The sequence below is a fragment of the Manis javanica genome, chromosome 13, assembly GCF_040802235.1.
Source record: "Manis javanica isolate MJ-LG chromosome 13, MJ_LKY, whole genome shotgun sequence".
Classification (NCBI taxonomy): domain Eukaryota; kingdom Metazoa; phylum Chordata; class Mammalia; order Pholidota; family Manidae; genus Manis; species Manis javanica.
In genome coordinates, this window is record NC_133168.1 from 73795545 (window position 1) to 73811891 (window position 16347).

The following is a 16347-nucleotide window of genomic DNA, read 5'->3' on the forward strand; positions in this document are numbered from 1 at the left end:
AGGATGGCAGCATGAGTAGAGCAGTGGAAATCTCCTCCCAAAAACATATAGACCTATGAAAATATAACAAAGAAAAATCTTCCTAAAATAGAGACCACAGGACACAGGACAACATCCAGACCACATCCACACCTGCAAGAACCCAGCGCCTTGCGAAGGGGGTAAGATACAAGCCCTGGCCAGGTGGGACCCAAGTATCCCTCCCCCCGGCTCCCGGCGGGTGGAAAGAAATTGGAGAGGTTTTTTTTTGGCGAGTGCTTTTTGGAAGCCTTAAAGGGACGGGCCCCCGTTGCTAGGGAGGCAGGGTGGCGGGACCGGTGAGCAGGTGCCTGAGACCGGCGCCTGAGGACGGAGGAAATTGTGCGGTTTCCCCCCTTTTTTTTTTCTCTTTTTGGCGAGCACTTTTTGGAAGCCTTAAAGGGACAGGGACCCCGGTGCTAGGGAGGCAGGGCGGCGGGACTGGTGAGCGGGTGCCTGGGACCGGCGCCTGAGGACAAAGAATATCCCACGTTTTTCCCTGCGGGACCGGTGGGTGGGTGCCTGAGACCGGCACTTGAGGACAGAGGAAATCGCGCGTTTTTCCCCCTTTTTTTTTTCTCTTTTTTTGCGAGTGCTTTTTGGAAGCCTAAAAGGGACAGGGACCCAGGTGCTAGGGAGGCAGGGCGGCAGGACTGGTGAGCGGGTGCCTGGGACCGGCACCTGAGGACGGAGGAAATCGCGCGTTTTTCCCCTTTTTTTTCTCTCTGTTTGGCGAGTGCTTTTTGGAAGCCTAAAAGGGACAGGGACCCAGGTGCTAGGGAGGCAGGGCGGCGGGACTGGTGAGTGGGTGCCTGGGACCGGCACCTGAGGACAGAGGAAATTGCGTGTTTTTCCCCTTTTTTTCTCTCTGGCGAGTGCTTTTTGGAAGCCTTAAAGGGACAGGGACCCCGGTGCTAGGGAGGCAGGGCGGCGGGACTGGTGAGCGGGTGCCTGGGACCAGCACCTGAGGACAAAGAATATCGAGCGTTCTTTCCCTGCAGGACCGGTGGGTGGGTGCTTTTTGGAAGCCTTGAAAGGACAGGGACCCTGGTGCTAGGGAGACAGGGCAGCAGGACCAGTGAGTGGGTGCCTGGGACCGGCACCTGAGGACAAAAAAAAAATCGCGTGTTTTTTCCTTTTTTTTTTCTTTCTGTTCCCTCTCTCATTGTTGCTGTTGTTGTTTTGGTTTGGAGAGTGCTTTTCGGAAGTCTTAAAGGGGCAGGACAGGTCACTTAGACCAGAGGCAGGGAATCTGGGGATCTCTGGGCACTCTAACCCCCTGGGAAGCAGGGAGGACAGAGGCCCCTTACAGAGATAAATAGCCTCCCGGCCGCTCCCCCTCCAGCGGGGCTCCACCATTTTGGAGGAACAGCCCCAGCCAGGCCAAGCCCACAGCAACAGCGGAGATAAACCCCATAGCAACTGGGCAGGAAGCAGAAGCCCTGTCTGCACACAGCTGCCCAGCACAAGCCACTAGAGGTCGCTATTCTCCCAGGAGAAGGCCACAAACCAACAAGAAGGGAAGCTCTTCCAGCGGTCACTTGTACCAGCTCTGCAAACTATCTCTATCACCATGAAAAGGCAAAACTACAGGCAGACAAAGATCACAGAGACAACACCTGAGAAGGAGACAGACCTAACTAGTCCTCCTGAAAAAGAATTCAAAATAAAAATCATGAACATGCTGACAGAGATGCAGAGAAAAATGCAAGATCAATGGGATGAGATGCAGAGAAAACTGCAAGAGCAATGGGATGAGATGCAGAGAAAAATGCAAGAGCAGTGGGACGAAGTCCGGAAGGAGATCACAGATGTCAGGAAGGAGATCACTGAAGTGAAACAATCCCTGGAAGGATTTATAAGCAGAATGGATAAGATGCAAGAGGCCATTGAAGGAATAGAAGCCAGAGAACAGGAACGTATAGAAGCTGACATAGAGAGAGATAAAAGGATCTCCAGGAATGAAACAACACTAAGAGAAATATGTGACCAAGCCAAAAGGAATAATATTCGTATTATAGGGATACCAGAAGAAGAAGAAAGAGGAAAAGGGATAGAAAGTCTCTTTGAAGAAATAATTGCTGAAAACTTCCCCAAACTGGGGGAGGAAATAATCGAACAGACCATGGAATTACACAGAACTCCCAACAGAAAGGATCCAAGGAGGAGGACAACACCAAGACACATAGTAATTAAAATGGCAAGGATCAAGGACAAGGAAAGAGTTTTAAAGGCAGCTAGAGAGAAAAAGGTCACCTATAAAGGAAAACCCATCAGGCTAACATCAGACTTCTCGACAGAAACCCTACAGGCCAGAAGAGAATGGCATGATATACTTAATGCAATGAAACAGAAGGGCCTTGAACCAAGGATACTGTATCCAGCACGACTATCATTTAAATATGATGGCGGGATTAAGCAATTCCCAGACAAGCAAAAGCTGAGGGAATTTACTTCCCACAAACCACCTCTACAGGGCATCCTACAGGGACTGCTCTAGATGGGAGCACCACTAAAAAGAGCACAGAACAAAACACACAACATATGAAGAATGGAGGAGGAGGAATAAGAAGGGAGAGAAGAAAAGAATCTCCAGACAGTGTATATAACAGCTCAATAAGCGAGCTAAGTTAGGCAGTAAGATACTAAAGAAGCTAACCTTGAACCTTTGGTAACCACGAATCTAAAGCCTGAAATGGCAATAAGTACATATCTCTCACTAGTCACCCTAAATGTAAATGGACTTAATGCACCAATCAAAAGACATAGAGTAATAGAATGGATAAAAAAGCAAGACCCATCTATATGCTGCTTACAAGAAACTCACCTTAAACCCAAAGATAAGCATAGACTAAAAGTAAAGGGATGGAAAAACATATTTCAGGCAAACAATAGTGAGAAGAAAGCAGGGGTTGCAGTACTAAAATCAGACAAAATAGACTTCAAAACAAAGTAACAAGAGATAAAGAAGGACACTACATAATGATAAAGGGCTCAGTCCAACAAGAGGATATCACCATTCTAAATATATATGCACCCAATACAGGAGCACCAGCATATGTTAAGCAAATACTAACAGAACTAAAGAGGGAAATAGACTACAATGCATTCATTGTAGGAGACTTCAACACACCACTCACCCCAAAGGATAGATCCACCAGGCAGAAAATAAGTAAAGACACACAGGCACTGAACAACACACTAGAACAGATGGACCTAATAGACATCTATAGAACTCTACATCCAAAAGCAACAGGATATACATTCTTCTCAAGTGCACATGGAACATTCTCCAGAATAGACCACATACTAGCTCACAAAAAGAGCCTCAGTAAATTCCAAAATATTGAAATTCTACCAACCAATTTTTCAGACCACAAAGGTATGAAAGTAGAAATAAATTCTACAAAGAAAACAAAAAGGCTCACAAACACATGGAGGCTTAACAATATGCTACTAAATAATCAATGGATCAATGAACAAATCAAAACAGAGATCAAGGAATATATAGAAACAAATGACAACAACACTAAGCCCCAACTTCTGTGGGATGCAGCGAAAACAGTCTTAAGAGGAAAGTATATAGCAATCCAGGCACACTTGAAGAAGGAAGAACAATCCCAAATGAATAGTCTAACATCACAATTATTAAAACTGGAAAAAGAAGAACAAAGGAGGCCTAAAGTCAGCAGAAGGAGGGACATAATAAAGATCAGAGAAGAAATAAACAAAATTGAGAAGAATAAAACAATAGCAAAAATCAACGAAACCAAGAGCTGGTTCTTTGAGAAAATAAACAAAATAGATAAGCCTCTAGCCCAACTTATTAAGAGAAAAAGAGAGTCAACACAAATCAACATAATCAGATATGAGAATGGAAAAATCACGACAGACTCCACAGAAATACAAAGAATTATTAAAGACTACTATGAAAACCTATATGCCAACAAGCTGGAAAACCTAGAAGAAATGGACAACTGCCTAGAAAAATACAACCTCCCAAGACTGACCAAGGAAGAAACACAAAAGTTAAACAAACCAATTACAAGCAAAGAAATTGAAACAGTAATCAAAAAACTACCCAAGAACAAAACCCCGGGGCCGGACAGATTTACCTCGGAATTTTATCAGACACACAGAGAAGACATAATACCCATTCTCCTTAAAGTGTTCCACAAAATAGAAGAAGAGGGAATACTCCCAAACTCATTCTATGAGGCCAACATCACCCTAATACCAAAACCAGGCAAAGACCCCACCAAAAAAGAAAATTACAGACCAATATCCCTGATGAATGTAGATGCAAAAATACTCAATAAAATATTAGCAAACAGAATTCAACAGTATATCAAAAGGATCATACACCATGACCAAGTGGGGTTCATCCCAGGGATGCAAGGATGGTACAACATTAAAAAATCCATCAACATCATCCACCACATCAACAAAAAGAAAGACAAAAACCACATGACCATCTCCATAGATGCTGAAAAAGCATTTGACAAAATTCAACATCCATTCATGATAAAAACTCTCAGCAAAATGGGAATAGAGGGCAAGTACCTCAACATAATAAAGGCCATATATGATAAACCCACAGCCAGCATTATACTGAACAGCGAGAAGCTGAAAGCATTTCCTTTGAGATCGGGAACCAGACAGGGATGCCCACTCTCCCCACTGTTATTTAACATAGTACTGAAGGTCCTAGCCACGGCAATCAGACAAAACAAAGAAATACAAGGAATCCAGATTGGTAAAGAAGAAGTTAAACTGTCACTATTTGCAGATGATATGATACTGTACATAAAAAAACCTAAAGACTCCACTCCAAAACTACTAGAACTGATATCGGAATACAGCAAAGTTGCAGGATACAAAATTAACACACAGAAATCTGTAGCTTTCCTATACACTAACAACGAATCAATAGAGAAATCAGGAAAACAATTCCATTCACCATTGCATCAAAAAGAATAAAATACCTAGGAATAAACCTAACCAAAGAAGTGAAAGACTTATACTCTGAAAACTACAAGTCACTCTTAAGAGAAATTAAAGGGGACACTAATAAATGGAAACTGATCCCATGCTCATGGCTAGGAAGAATTAATATCGTCAAAATGGCCATCCTGCCTAAAGCAATATACAGATTTGATGCAATCCCTCTCAAATTACCAGCAACATTCTTCAATGAATTGGAACAAATAATTCAAAAATTCATATGGAAACACCAAAGACCCCGAATAGCCAAAGCAATCCTGAAAAAGAAGAATAAAGTAGGGGGGATCTCACTCCCCAACTTCAAGCTCTACTACAAAGCCATAGTAATCAAGACAATTTGGTACTGGCACAAGAACAGAGCCACAGACCAGTGGAACAGATTAGAGACCCCAGAAATTAACCCAAACATATATGGTCAATTAATATTTGATAAAGGAGCCATGGACATACAATGGCAAAATGACAGTCTATTCAACAGATGGTGCTGGCAAAACTGGACAGCTACATGTAGGAGAATGAAACTGGACCATTGTCTAACCCCATATACAAAGGTAAACTCAAAATGGATCAAAGACCTGAATGTAAGTCATGAAACCATTAAACTCTTGGAAAAAAACATAGGCAAAAACCTCTTAGACATAAACATGAGTGATCTCTTCTTGAACATATCTCCCCGGGCAAGGAAAACAACAGCAAAAATGAGCAAGTGGGACTACATTAAGCTGAAAAGCTTCTGTACAGCGAAAGACACCATCAATAGAACAAAAAGGAACCCTACAGTATGGGAGAATATATTTGAAAATGACAGATCCGATAAAGGCTTGACGTCCAGAATATATAAAGAGCTCACACGCCTCAACAAACAAAAAACAAATAACCCAATTAAAAAATGGGCAGAGGAACTGAACAGACAGTTCTCCAAAAAAGAAATACAGATGGCCAAGAGACACATGAAAAGATGCTCCACGTCACTGATTATCAGAGAAATGCAAATTAAAACTACAATGAGGTATCACCTCACACCAGTAAGGATAGCTGCCATCCAAAAGACAAACAACAACAAATGTTGGTGAGGCTGTGGAGAAAGGGGAACCCTCCTACACTGCTGGTGGGAATGTAAATTAGTTCAACCATTGTGGAAAGCAGTATGGAGGTGCATCAAAATGCTCAAAACAGACCTACCATTTGACCCAGGAATTCCACTCCTAGGAATTTACCCTAAGAACGCAGCAATCAAGTTTGAGAAAGACAGATGCACTCCTATGTTTATCGCAGCACTATTTACAATAGCCAAGAATTGGAAGCAACCTAAATGTCCATCTGTAGATGAATGGATAAAGAAGATGTGGTACATATACACAATGGAATACTACTCAGCCATAAGAAGTGGAAAAATCCAACCATTTGCAGCAACATGGATGGAGCTGGAGAGTATTATGCTCAGTGAAATAAGCCAAGCGGAGAAAGAGAAATACCAAATGATTTCACTCATCTGAGGAGTATAGGAACAAAGGAAAAACTGAAGGAACAAAACAGCAGTGGAATTACAGAACCCAAAAATGGACTAACAGGTACCAAAGGGAAAGGAACTGGGGAGGATGAGTGGGCAGGGAGGGATAAGGGGGGGGGAAGAAGAAGGGGGGTATTAAGATTATCATGCATGGGGGGGAGGGAGAAAGGGGAGGGTGGGCTGCACAACACAGAGAGGACAAGTAGTGACTCTACAACATTTTGCTAAGCTGATGGACAGTAACCGTAATGTGGTTGTTAGGGGGGACCTGATATAGGGGAGAGCATAGTAAACATAGTATTCTTCATGTAAGTGTAGATTAAAAATTGAAAAAAAAAAAAAAGAAAGAAAGAAAAGGGGGATTACTCGTTAACAGGATAAAACTATTGGTAAATCAAAGATCAATGCATGCTTTAAATATCCTTAATGTTGATCACTTAAAGGGTGTCAGATGATCAGCTATGGAGGTACTCTTTTCTGATAATATTCCTTTCTCTTAATTGAAAAAAAAAAAAAAAAGCAGTTACTGTGTGCTGACCTCCAATGAGTTCTGCACAGTGGTATAGAGGGCATGTCAAAGTGTGGGCAAAGGGTCTGTTTGTTTCTATGCAGAAGATCAAGGCCTAGCTTGGATACCCAGAAAATGAACTAAGATACGATATGAGGAGGAGCTTCCGGCATCAGCACACTCTGGAGGACTTGTGCAGGGGGATGATCATCAAAAAGCCTCCACAGGGATCCGGACGATGCTGCGGTTGTGGCTGCATCCAGCCCACTGTCTCCTGGACTTGCCATAGGAATGAGGAGGGAGATGTCTAGGCTGGCATGTGCATACAGTGAGACAACGAATTTGACCGGATCTGTACTGTTGGAACTCAACCAGGAGTTGGGAGGGGTGCAAGTTGTAGCACCCCAAAATCTCATGACTATAGACTATCTATGGTTAAAAGAACATATGGGATGTGAACAGATCCCAGAAATGGGCTGCTTTAATTTGTCTGATGGTTCAAGTATAGTTGGAGAATATCCATCATATCATAGATAAATTTTCACAAATGCCTAGGGTGCCTAAATGGTTTTCTTGGCTTCACTGGAGATGGATGGTAATTATAGATTTGCTTTGTTTATGTCACCATATTCCTATTATGTTAATATGTGTGTGCAAATTAGTTAGTAGTTTAAAACCTATACATACTTAAGGTACTATACAAGAAGATATGTCAAAGAAATAATCAATCCTCCCATGTTTCCTTCATATGCTACATCTATAGCTTTTCTTCTTCCTTCCTAATTACAACCCTTAAATAGAATTCGTGCCTCATATCGAATTTACTGAGTATCATAATTCCTCCAGGTGGTAAAGATGCCTCGAGACAAGTGCTGGGCATAGAAGCCACAGGGCATAAATCTGCAAAGAAGTAAAAAGCTAACCTTTGCAAACAATATGGCTTCTCTCTCACTTACCAACTTTACATCTCCCTGTATGGCCCCGGAAGATGACTGGTTAGCCAGAGACGGGTAAGATTCCTCAAGGGAGGAACAACCTAAGACAGGCACAGTCGCAGGGGGGCCATCAGGTGAGAATTTGGGGATCAACAGAGGTGAGGCTCAGAACCTCACCCCCCCTGCTTTGAGAGAAATCTTCTGCATCCGTGGATGTCTTGCTGCCCTTGTCTAGCCTGGATTAATACTTAGTCCATAGGCACACACCTGATCATCTGATCATCTACATTTGCCCTCTTACAGCACTAAACTATGTTTTCTACCTTTATATTGCATCTACCTACCACTTCAGCATTTTATTAAAAATAAAAAAAATAATAATAATAGGAGAAATGTGGGATCAACATATAAATCAAGTACAAAAATCAAACGAATATTCATATTTGACCTGATTGTTTATAGGTCATAATGCATGATCAAAACCGAAAGTTTCTGTGATGAATGCCCTTGTACTGTTCACCATGTAAGAATTTATTCACTATGTAAGAATTCGTTCACCATGTAAGAACTTGTTCGTTATGCTTCAGAAGATTGGAGACTGATGAGAATTAGGCTTGAGATGGATTAATGATTGTACATTGAGCGTTGACCCCCCTATACTGAATTTTATTGTTGTTAACAACCATTTGATCAATAAATATGAGAGATGCCCTCTCAAAAAAAAAAAAAAAAAAAGCCTAGTAGGATGATAAATTTGTATCATGTATTTCTAATATTTTTGTTAAAGCCATCTGGCAACCCTAATCCTGAGATAGATAAACAGCCACCTCTTAGAAACATTCTGTACTTCTGTGAGGGCTATCAAAGTTCAGGAAGGGGTAATTTCAGGTACTTCCAAGACATGACAAGGAGTAACAAATGTAATCATTAGAACCACTTACTAAGAACAGGAAAGTCATGTAATGGCACCAAAAATGAGAAACTGAGAAGGGTTTTGCACTGGTCGCTGTGGGGTTTCCACTAGTGAACTCTTGTTATCTGCAGGCCTTTTCTGTGGGAATATCCTCTCTAAAATACTTAGTGGGCAAAAATATTAATGTCCCAAACTTCTCTTCCATCCTTGTTTCTTCCTGGATGTTTTCACAAAGAGAACAGGACTGTTTTTCTTCTTTCTCCTCAGTCATGTGTACTTGGCTTTTCTCTGACTCTCATTATCATTGTTGATGTGGGTGGTTCCTCCCCTCATTACCAGCCCCTGTGAAAGTCTCTTGATTTTTTTTTCTTTGCATTTTATTTTATTTATTTTTTATTTGAGAGGGCATCTCTCATATTTATTGATCCAAATGGTTGTTAACAACAATAAAATTCTGTATAGGGGAGTCAATGCTCAATGCACAATCATTAATCCACCCCCAGCCTAATTCTGGTCAGTCTCCAATCTTCTGAAGCATAACGAACAAGTTCTTAGATGGTGAACAAATTCTTACATAATGAATAAGTTCTTACATGGTGAACAGTACAAGGGCATTCATCACAGAAACTTTTGGTTTTGATCATGCATTATGAACTATAAACAATCAGGTCAAATATGAATATTCGTTTGATTTTTATACTTGATTTATATGTGGATCCCACATTTCTCCCTTTATTATTATTTTAATTTTTAATGAAATGCTGAAGTGGTAGGTAGATGCAAGATAAAGGTAGAAAACATAGTTTAGTGTTGTAAGAGAGCAAATGTAGATGATCAGGTGTGTGCCTGTAGAGTATGTGTTAATCCAAGCTAGACAAGGGCAGTAATACATCCATGGATGCAGAAGATTTCTCTCAAAACAGGGGGGGTGAGGTTCTAAGCCTCACCAGTGTTGATCCCCAGTTTCTCACCTGATGGCCCCCCTGTAACTGTGCTTGTTTTAGGTTGTTCCTCCCTTGAGGAATCTTACCCGTCTCTGGCTAACCAGTCATCTTCCGGGGCCATACAGGGAGATGTAAAGTTGGTAAGTGAGAGAGAAGCCATATTGTTTGAAATTGATTTTTTTATTATTGAAGTATTGTAATCATTGATACATGATCTTATATTGGTTTCAAAATATACAATAGTGGTTCAACAGTTACCCATATTATTAAATCCCTACCGCACTAGTACTGTCAACACAGAAAGATGTTACAGAATCATTGGCTATATTCTCCATGCTGTACTACTATCTCTCTGACCAATTTATATTGTGATTGTGAATTATTGTGCCCCTTTATCCTCCTCCCCCCACTTCTCCCCTGAACCCTTCCCCTTGGTAACCACTAGTCACTTCTCAGTGTTTGAGTCTACTGCTGTTTTGTTCTTTCTGTTTTGTTTTTAGATTCCTCAAATACATGAACTCATGTGGTATTTGTTTTTCTCTGCCTGGCATAATACCCTCTAGGTCCATCCATATTGTTGCAAATGGCAGGATTTCTTTCCTTTTTTATGACTGAATAATATTCCATTATGTATATGTATCACATCTTTATTCATCTATTGATGGACACCTAGATTACTTCCATATCCTGGCTATTGTAAATAATGTGGCAATAAACATAGGGGTTCATACATCTTTTTGAATCAGGGATTTTGTTTTCTTTGGGTAAATTCCTAGACATGGAATTACTGCATTATATGACATTTCTTTAGTTTTTTGAGGAACCACCATACTGTTTTTCACAGTGGCTTCATCAATTTACATTCCCATCAACAATATAGGGGGGTTCTCTTTTTTCCACATCCTCATCAACACTTATTTCTTGTCTTTTGGATACTGGCCATCCTAACTGGTGTGAGGTGATAGCTCATTGTGGTTTTGATTTGAATTTCCTGATGATTAGTGATGTGGAGCATCTTCTCTTGTACCTGTTAGCCATCTGTATTTCTAATTTAGAAAAATGTCTGCTCAGGTCCTGTACCCATTTTCTTAATCAGGTTATTTATGTTTTTTTTGGTGTTGAGGCATGTGAGTTCTTTATATATTTTGGATATTAACCCCTTGTCAGATAAATCATTTACAAATATATTCTCCCAAGCTGTAGGTTGCCTTTTCCTTCTGCTGATGGTGTCCTTTGCTGTACAGAAGCTCTATTTTGATGTAGTCCCACTTGTTCATTTTTTAGTTTCCCTTGCCTAAGGAGAGGTGTCCAGGAAAAAAAATTGCTCATGCTTATATTCAAGAAATTTGTCTGTTTTCTAAGTTTCATAGTTTTATGTCTTACATTTAGGTTTTTTAATCCATTTTGAGTTTACTTTTGTGCATGGGGTTAAACAGTAATCCAGTTTCATTCTCTTGCATGTAGCTGTCCAATTTTGCCATCACCAGTTGTTGAAGAGGCTATCATTTCCCCCATTGTATATCCATGGCTCCTTTATCATATGTTAATTGACCACATATACATGGATTTATATATGGGCTCTCTATTCTGTTCCATTGATCTATGGGTCTGTTTTTATGCCAGTACCATATTGTTTTGATTACTGTAGCTTTGTAACATAGCTTGAAGTCAGGGAGCATAATACCCTAAGCTTTGTTTTTTCTCAGGATGGCTTTGACTATTTGGGGTCCTTTGTGGTTCCATATAAATTTTAGGATTATTTTCTCTAGTTCATTGAAAAATGCCATTGGTATTTTGATAGGGATTGCACTGAGATTCTCCTACCTGACTACTGAAATGGCTCTGCTTTGAGTAGGAAACAGAGGCCTGGAGCAGGTGGGGAGGGCCCAAGCAGCAGGGAGATCTTGGTGACAGCTGATGCTTTGGTCCCACAGATCATGGCATCTGCTGGTGGAACCAAGTTACTGGACTATGGTTAGGAAAACTTTGACTCCATCCCTGTGCTGTTGGAGCAAAATAGAGTTTAGTAAGATGTCTCTAACCATTTTAAAACTCACACTTGGGGCATGCTTTCTCTGGCATCTCCATATTCCAAGAACAACTTGTTGACCCTCATGTTCTGCAGTTTGTATTATGAAAACAAAGGGTGTATTCAAAATACCGCTGGTGATTCTTATATGGCCTCAAGATTGAAAATTTAAATTCTATACAACAGTGGCTATCATGAGTGGCATCACTTCCACAACTGATACAGCCAACCTGTCCGTATCCTCACTGTGCAGGCGGAGAAGCTGAGGCATTGGGAACTAAATGGCATACGCAGGGCCACAGCCAGGGAGCAGTAGCACCAGGGGAAGTCTGGACCTAGGACAGCCTCCCCAGATGGAGGGATGGCGAGTTCCTCTCCCGATATGGTGACCCATTAAGGAGTCATCACCCCACGCTTCCACAGGGTGGGGGGGTCCCCTGGGGAGCCGGTGGTACTATGGTCCTACAGGACCATCCCTCCTGCTTCTCAGTGGCTTTGGCCTGGAGCTGCCTACTGATGACTGCTTGCTCTGCAGGTGACTGTGGCTGTCACTCAAGAGCCTTGGACAGGGCCACCACTCGTCCTCTGTCTTCATTGCTTTTTTCCCTTATTAGAATGTTTCCTGTACAATGAGAATATAGCTGTTTGAAAAGAAACAGGAATTGACTTTCTGGTGTATGTTCACATAACTCATTTAGTGCTATGAAGTGGAATTTGTGTTAACATCAAATCAGAGACTACTCCCTCTGAACAATTTTTTTTTTTTTACCACCCATGCAGGCAAAAGCATCAAACAGGTTTCTTAGAAAAGTAAGAGTTGTGGACCAGTTATTATGGACAGCCTGCCATGGGAGCCTTTGATTGCATTTGATACAGAACAAAATAATTGAACTTGTTATACATTATTGATTTTTATTTAAGAAATGAGCCCATTTGGTCCTAGTAATGTGTTCAGAGGGTTTCTTCAAGCAGGTATGAAATTGCTTTCATCTTAAAAGTATATTTTAAGTATATTTAAGAAGTATATAAATTTAAAATATAAAACTTTATAATTTAAAATTTGCAAAATATTCTGCTTACTATTCAGTCATTTATCTGTGCACATATATACAAGTTTAAGGTACACAGTTATTTTTAGGACTGAAGGACTCTGAAGCTTTGTGAACGATCTGACCTTGGGGCTCCTGGGATGGACTGTGTGAGCTCATCACCTGGGCCTGAGAGACGAGGGAGCGGCTGGGCTGTGGGCACCCTCTTCTGCAAGGCCAGGGGACCCCTGCGTTTGGTGCACCTTCTCCCCAGTGCCTAGCTCGGATTTGGGTGTGAGGCAGCTTTGGCTGAAGTTCCTAAATCAATAGTATGGAACTAGTGTTAATTTCATGACTGATAATTAGGGGAAGTTAGATGAAGGGTATGAGGGAACTCTGTATTATTTTTTGAACTTTTCTGTGAATCTAAAATTGTTCCAAAGTAAGATTTAAAAAAAAAATCTAGTTCAGCTTTTTTTCCCAGAAAAATGAGACTCCATCACCCTATGTAATGACAGGAGACTATACCCATGACTTCCTGTCCTTGTAGAGAAATGGGGGATGACTTCTTTTGCCAAAGAGAGGCCCACCTCTGGCAAGCGTCAGGCCCCCTCCAGCAGTTGGGCCCATGACAGTATAGCCAGAAAGGGCTCTGACTGGTGTGCACGAAGTACAGACTGAGTCAGAAGGACTGGGAGGCACCTGAGGTTCTGCCTTTCTAACAAGCTCCTGGGGATACTGATGTTGCCAGGCCATGGAAAATTCCAGAAAGCACCCGATGTGGGGAAAAAGCAATGTGAACAACTGGTGCTAGTGTGTAAGGCTGAAGGGGACAGCAACTCAGAACCTGAGGAAGCCCCACACCCTCATGACCAGCATGTCCAGCTCATATCTCTTCAGATTAGTGTTTTCATTTTCTTCAGGTAAGTGTCCAGAAATGGAATTGTTGGGTCATGTGGTAGTCCTGTTTTAAATTTTTGAGGCGCCGCCATAGTGGCAGCACCAATTTATATTCCTACCAATAGTGCACAAGGGCACTCTTACTCCACATTCTCAGCAACACTTGTTATTTCTTGTCTTTTTGGATAACAGCCGTTCTGACTTGTGTGAGATGATATCTCTTTGTGGCTCTGATACGCTTTTCTCTGATGATCAGTGTCGAGCATCTTCTCATGTGTCTGTTGGCCATCTGTGTGTCTTCCTTGGAAAAATATTCAAGTCCTCTGCCCATTTAAAAATCATTAAAAAAAATACTAAGTTCTGTAAGTTCTTTATATATTTTAGACATTAGCCCCTTACTGTTTTGGTTACCATAGCTTTGTAGTATAAAGTCCAGGAGTATGTATGATGCCTCTAGCTTTGTTCTTAAGACTGCTTTGGCTATTCAGGGTCTTCTGTGGTTCCATACAAATTTAGGATTCTTTGTTCTAGTTCTATGAAAAGTACCATTAATATTTTGATGAAAATTGCATTGAATCTGTAGATTGCTTTGGGCATTTATGGACATTTTAATACTGTTAAGTCTTCCAGTTCATGAGCATGGATTATCTGTTTTTTGTGTGTCATCATTTTCTTCCATCAGTGTCTTAGAGTTTTCCGTGCACAGGTCTTTCACCTACTGAGTTAAACTTATTCTTAGATATTTTATTCTTCTTTAGGCAGTTGTAAGTGGAATTGTTTTCTTAACTCTTTCTGATAGCTCATTTGTATAAAGAAACACAACATTTATAGAAATGCAATTGATTTCTGTATGTTAGTTTTGTAGCTCACTGACTTTTAAAAACAGCCTATTTAATTAATTTGGTGCCTGCTGAGGTAAAGGGATCTTCCACGATCTTTTGAGAAAAATTCCCCTAAAATAAGTCCGAGAGATAAAAATCCAACTCCATATATATAGAACAGGAAAGTAGAAGAAAATAATCATTAGAATATTCTCCATTTTTGAAAACCTAACTCACCACTTGATGGCACCAAAAAATAAGAAACCCAAAGGGGCTTCTCACTGCCTGCAAGTGGAGTCATTTAAACCCCACTTTTTCCCAAATGTGAGGGAGGAGTACTATTTTTTGAAACGTGTTTTCATGTACTTTTGTTCTTGGGAAAGCTTGTTACCCATGTCTGCCTCTTCCTCTGCCTGAGTCAGACATCATTGCTCAGGCTGAAGTTTAAAACAGTTTAAAAAATGATTGTTGAGACAATTGAAGGAGAGGTTAGGGCTGTGACTATTGATAGGTCTGACCTGGAGGATGAAGGCATGGCGTGTCCATTTTAAGACAGACTGTGGACATTCAGGGGCTGATTCTGGCCATGAAGGTCCCTACCGGAGCTGGGCATGGGGGCTGGGGAGGGAGAAGGGGGGGGTGCTAAAAGGTAGGAAACTTGCCATATGCTCAACCCCCAGGGAGGGGATCGCCCAGAGGGTTTGAGAACCTGCAGGAGAGGGCCCCGCTCTGCTTTCTGTCTGGTTTTGTGTGGTCCTGTACGTACAGGGGGCTGGCTGCCATGGCAGGCTGGTGGGGCAGCATGTCATGCACCAGCCTGCGGTGACCTCCTGCTTCACTGTGCAGGGCTGAGAACAAGCACTCACATTCCTGCTGGGATAGAGGTGAGGCGGGGCAAGGGGATGCTGCACAGGTCTAGGGGCCAGCTGCTTGTGGGACACTGTGGAGATGGGTGTATGTGCCTGAGGCCTTGCTTCCCAGGGAATGCTCCCAGCTAAGGCTGAGCTGCAGGCTGCTGGTGTAAAAGGGACTCTGAACAGCCAGCTTGGGCTCCAGGATGTCCCACATGCCTTGCTGAACCTTCCCTGTCGGCAGCCAGGCAGGGACATGTTCCCTGGCCATCCTTCCCACCCACTCCTCGGGTTAGACTGACACCATGGTCTGGCCACGCCCCTTCCCCATTTTCTCTTGCTCAGGGGTGGATCCTACCTCTGTGTTGGCTCCTGGGAGGCCCAGCTCCCACCGTGCCTGAGGCCAGTAAGGCTGGGCCTGCAGCGGCCCTGCCTGTGCTCTGCAGACGGGAGACACTTGGGGGAGGAGGCCAGCGCCCTTTGGAGCGGAGCTTTGAAGTGGCTAATCGACCATCTTATACGTATTTACCTGAAGAAGCTATTTAAACTAGAAGAGATGAGTAACCTTGGGGTGCCAAGACTGTGGATCTTTTCAGAACAAAGGAGGTAAGGGAGTTTGAGAGCAAGTAAGCTCAATTGTAGAGAATTAAAGATGAATTATTTCTACATCTGAGTCAGAGCGAATCCATCTCCATCCAATTCTTTGCCTGTGAACCTGCCTGGGCTGCTCTTAGGTCACTCAGGTGGCCCCGGATGCACAAGCTGTCACCTCTGCAGCACCAGGGGGATGAAGCATGGGGAAGGAAGTCACTGCATAGAGCGGGTTGCCCGGAGCCCCCCGCCCCACATCACATCCACCCAGAACCTCAGAAAAGGAACTTCTTTG